We start from the raw sequence: 5,392 nt of genomic DNA, 5'->3' as shown, positions 1-5,392 counted from the left end.
CCTCGGTGTCAGTGAAACTGGGACAGACAGCCAAGATCACCTATGGCAGGAAAGAATTAGAAATACATATGCTTACTGGTACCAGCAGAAGCCGGGCCAGGCCCCTGTGCTGGTCATCTACAGAGATAGCGAACGGCCCTCAGGGATCCCGGGCCGGTTCTCAGGCTCCAACTCCGGGAACACGGCCACCCTGACCGTCAGCGGGGCCCAGGCCGAGGACGAGGCCAACTACTACTGTCAAGTGTGGGACAGCAGCAGCGCTAATGCTCACAGTGACACAGGCAGATGGGGAAGTGGGACACAAACCTCCGAGCCTGGCCGGGCACTCACCCCAGTCCCCTCTGATTAGTGGGATGTAGGGCTGAGGTCCCGGCATCATCTCGGGTCCTGGCCCTGCTCACCCAGTACTGGAGACTCTGTTGTTCAGGGCCTCGGCTTGTTCTGATGAAAAGGGAGAAGGAAGCTGTTTTGGGCTTCGAAGTCTGAGGTCAGGTCTGGAGAGAAAAGGAAAGGGTTAGGAGTCACGATATATGACAGTAGCCCCAGATGCAATCACGTGTCTGCAGGACAGGGGGGCTGTGAGATATGGCAGAGTTCTGGGGGAATCCCCCTCCTCCAGGGGGAACCCGCTGAATGGGGCCTGGGGTGAGGTCCTGTGGTTTCCGAGATGAAGAGTCCTCTCCTCCTGGGGATTTCCTGAGGCGTGGAGAGGGCTGAGCCCCTGCCCCCGACCCCAGGGCCCTCCTCCCCTGAAATGTGGCGGAAACTACAGAGACAGTATGGTCCCCACCTGGGCTCCTCCTGCGGATGTTCTCCTGGACACACGGTCCTCCGGTTGGACCCTGGTCCAGAGTCCCCAAAACTACCGTCTGATGGGTACGGACTTTCTGTTTAGGGAGAGAAAGCTCCACATATGGATGGTGACGGCTGCGTAACGCTGTGAATGTGTTTTAGTGCCACTGAGTATAAGTCAAAAATGATCCTATTATGCAGGCTTCTCCAGAGACAGCCAATAGGGTACAGAGATGGATTAGGAGAAATTGGCTGACAACGTTATGGAGGCTGAGAAGTCCCTAGAAGCACCGTCCACAGGTCAACCCCCGAGAGCCCGTGTGTGATTCTGCCCGAAGGCCTGAGATCCAGGAAGGCTGACGTGCCTCTCGTCCAGGGCAGAAGGGCAATGTCCCAGCACCACCCCCCCAGGGATAAGGGGGTCCTGCCTCTTCTGCCCTTTGCTCTTGCCAGGCCCCCAGGGATGGGATGAAGCCCACCCACGTGGGAAGTGCCACCTGCTTCTCTGAGCCCCCAGGTCCAAAAGCTAATGCTCTCATGAACACCCCCAACACCAACTGAAATGAGTACCAGTGGGACGTACTTGCCCAGCCGAGTGGACACACGTAGTGAACCATCATGGCGGTTAGTGGTACATTGCATGCATGGATATTTCACTGTTTTTATTTAAATGGCTTAGTCTGAAAATAAAGTACAGGAAACAGTGTTGAAGTCCTTTGACCAACAAAACAGAAGAAAGGACTGGGCAGTGATCTCCATTCACCCTCTCCCTGGACAAAACTTGGGGGGTTACTGGTGCCCCATACAGACTCTATCTCTCTCCATCTTCTCCGTAATTCAGAACTAACATTTATGTGTCCAGTTCACAGCTGCCATATGTCCCCAGAAACCCAGTCGTTCTGTCACAGCTAATTACCTGTGATAGTGAATGAGACCCTCAGGCTCCCCCCTCACACGTGGTCAGCAGTTCTCTCTGGTCCAGCTTCATCCTTGCAACTCCAGGCAGTAGAGCTCCTGCAAAAGGTCCACAGAGAGGAGTGTGCTCGCTGTGCGCGGTCGGACAACGTCTCTGTATTGTAAGAAATGCTCTTGGGGGCCCTTCACAATTGCATGAAAAAAACTGTAGACAGTAATTAGAGTCATGTTATGAAATCAGAAATATAATTAAGATGACAGAAAGGTAAATTTTTAAAAAGCCAGTCTTAATGTGCATTTGGTAACCCCGCAGGCTTTATAGACAACTGAAGACTCATTTGTCCCCGTTACATCGACCATGAGACACCCGTCACTCCCACCCACTTAACAGTGAGGACCAAGCAATCCTGCCCAGCAGAGACAGAAGGACCCAGGCCAGGCCCCTGCATGGCCAAACCAGCCTCCCATCCCCACAGATTCTCAGCTCTACCCTGGGACACAGCCCCGCTGACCTCCCCAGCCAGGATGCGGTGGGGACAGCAGTGAGCCCTGGAGACCCAGGCCTGCCACACAGCGTGGCCCTCACGGCTCCCGCACCCTGGTCAATTACTGTCCCAAAGGACCAGGGTCTGACTCCTGGCCCCCATCCTGGGCTCACCTCACTTTTCTCTATTAATCTGGGGACTTCCTCTCTCTGGGCCTCTGCTTAACCAGCTGTTAAGCTTTATTTCCAAATTAAAATATAAAAAAGTCCCCAGAATGCATTAAAACAAAGAGAGAATTGGCAAGGATCTCAGCGACTCATGAGGTCCTGGAGTTCCCTGTCCTCCTTCTGCAGGAATCCTAGAAAGGGCTTCAGCCTTCGGTATGATTTCCAGGTGGATTCCCAGTGGAATAAGCCAGAGATTCCCTGTCTCCTCAAAAAGGCAGATGACGCTGAGCTAGACATTCACTCTCCAAGAGCTGTGAGAGGGGGGAGATGACATGGAAACCACAGGGAGAGAGATGAAGATGGTGATGGTGATGAGGATGGTGATGAGAATGTTGATGGTGATGGTGACAAGGATAGTGTTGAGGCTGGTGATGAGGATGACATCAGTGCACAAGTGAACTCAAATACAAGAAACAGCATCACACAACTGCCCTCCTCAGGTGGGGATAGTATCTATTTTGATTCCTAAACACAAGGAAATCTGGGTCTCCAGGGTACTATACACGTTGCTATGGACACTGACACTTTGCAGACAAGCTGCTGTTCATCTCACACCCTCCACTCTACTAATAAAATCAAAGGGTTGGGAAGAGCACTTCCACCCCCAAGATAAGGTTATGGGAACTGCACCTGCACCCCGTAGGTGACCTCTCTGTGCTGGCCTGGGCAGGGCCGGGGTCACAGCTGGCCCAGAGGCAGGGCTGGAATCCCTGCTCCACACCTACTCAGGTGACATACCTTTGAGGTGACCTGCAGGAGAGAAGATCCTGGTCTGGCTCTCATCCACCAGCAGGGGGCAGCAGAGGCAGCAGGAGCACCACAACTGAGGCTGGGATGGCCCAGGTGGAGCCTTAGGATAATCAGCCCTGGGGGTCCACTGGGGTCTGAGAGTCAGGCCTGGCAGGAAGTTGGGCCTGACCACCCCATCCCCTGAAGAAACAGGGAGCACATGGGAGGTTCACATGCACAGTGAACCCAAGACACCGGAGAACAGGGCACTGCGTGCCTCCCCTCCCAACAGGATCCTGCCAGGCTCACAAACCCACTGAGCTTCCCAGCAGAGTCCACAGGCCAGAATGGTTGGGACAGTGGTCATGTGGTCAGACACAGGAAGGGCATTGTGACCATGGCCCCTGGAGGCCGGGTCTGATTTTCAAACATGAGAGCCAGGGAGGAGGCTGAGCAAGCTGTCCTGGCTGAAGGACTGGTGACTCCCCTCTCAGTGAGGAGCCCCAGGGAGGGGGTAAATTTGCATAAACACAAACCCTCCTGCCCCAAAGCTCTGAGGGAATAAGAGGGAACTTGAGGAGCGCTGCCCTGCTGAGTGGTCTCAGAGCAGAGCTCAGGGTGCCTCCACCATGGCCTGGACCCACATCCTGCTGCCCCTCCTCTCTCTCTGCACAGGTGCTGCCCCCAGGGCTCTGCCCTCAATGGATTCTCAGCTTGGTCTGTCCCACACCAGGAGCTCAGCCCTAGCACAGCCTCAGGGCAGGAGGGCAAGGAGCCCTTCATCCTCAAGCCCCCTCTTCTCTCGTCCCTCACAGGCTCCGTGACCTCCTATGAGCTGACCCAGCAGGCTTCAGTGTCCGTGGACTTGCAACAGACAGCCAGCATCACCTGCTCTGGAGACCTACTGGACAAAAAATATACTCAGTGGTACCAGCAGAAGCCAGGCCAGGCCCCTGTGCTGGTCATTTACAAAGATAGTGAAAGACCCTCAGGGATCCCTGAGCGGTTCTCTGGCTCCAGCTCAGGGAAGACAGCCACCCTGACCATCAGCGGGGCCCAGGCCGAGGACGAGGCCGACTATTACTGTCACTCAGCAGACAGTAGTGATAATGCTCACAGTGACACAGGCAGATGGGGAAGTGAGACACAAACCCTCTCCCCATCTGTGTCAGCCAAGAAACAATTCTCATCTGGTCATGAAACTGCACAGATGATAAAATGTGGCAGGAAGGATGCTCAAGCAATGGTTATCCTCCTCCTCCATTTGTTCATGAAGGTAGAGGAATGACTGCCTAGGTTCACTACAGACTAGGGACATACTGCAGTCTTTGGGGCAGAAAAGAGGTGGAGGAGGTGCAAATAAAAAACTTTTGAAGACACACTGGTTGAAAAGTTTCTAATTTCAATGGAAACGAGGAACCCGCAGATCCAAGAAGCTCCACAAACTCCAAGCACAAGAAACACTAATGAAACAACACCAAAACACACCGACATTGAGTCCTTAGAACCGGTGTCGAGGAGAAGCTCATAAAAGCAGGTGGAGAGAAAGCACACGTTCTCCCCAGAGGAAGGAGCACAGTTGGTTGAGGGCCTCCCTCCTTCGGGACCACCAGACGGGAGAGCAGACACTGCAGTTGTCTCTTTAGAATGAAAAAGCAAAAACAAAACAACACAACAGCAAGAGAAGGAGCTGTGTCCACTCTGAAAACTACTCACTGGAAATATCTGTAAATATTAAGGCAAACACACGCTCGTGTAGCTCAAAGTTCTGAGACGCAGAGGGACACGTGGTGACATCGGTGCCCTGTGTGAGAAGCGGTGTGCTGTCCGGGCAAGATCGGCCTGTACTGTGGACCCCGCAGCCGACCTTCAAATAGCACTAATTTCAACAACAATTTCAGCCAATCAACCATAAAAGAAGAGAACATTAATTTATAAAAAATATTCAGTTAATGAAGAATAGAGAAAAAGCAAAGTAGCAATGAGGAAGACATGGGACAAAATGTAAAGAAGTAGCAAGATGGGTCACCTTCACAGACATGTATTACGAATCCCATCGATGGTAAGTGGGGGAAATCCCACAATTAAAAGGCAGACGCGGGCAGATTCAATTTTACAGCAAGACCCGTGGAAACGGCCCTGCACGGCCAGAGCAGCCTCCCAGCCCACAGAGCCTCCGGCTCTAACCCGGGCACAGCCCCTGCCCTCCCCCACAGGCAGGCTGAAGGGGCCTCCTTATGATGA

At 53.3% G+C, this 5,392-nt stretch overlaps 1 long non-coding RNA gene across 1 annotated transcript; it reads right to left on the bottom strand.

The window, feature by feature from the left end:
• Nucleotides 1-409: 409 nt before the first annotated feature.
• Nucleotides 410-3,442, bottom strand: LOC140690948 (uncharacterized). The gene is made up of 4 exons (XR_012066361.1): nt 3,158-3,442; nt 1,709-1,806; nt 791-887; nt 410-494 (listed from the first exon to the last, which is right to left on the bottom strand). It is a non-coding gene; the product is annotated as an uncharacterized lncRNA (long non-coding RNA).
• Nucleotides 3,443-5,392: the final 1,950 nt, after the last annotated feature.

Source organism: Vicugna pacos, chromosome 32 (genome assembly GCF_048564905.1).
Source record: "Vicugna pacos chromosome 32, VicPac4, whole genome shotgun sequence".
Classification (NCBI taxonomy): Eukaryota; Metazoa; Chordata; class Mammalia; order Artiodactyla; family Camelidae; genus Vicugna; species Vicugna pacos.
Note: the sequence above shows the minus strand (reverse complement) of the source record. Positions and strands in the feature narration are given on the sequence as shown.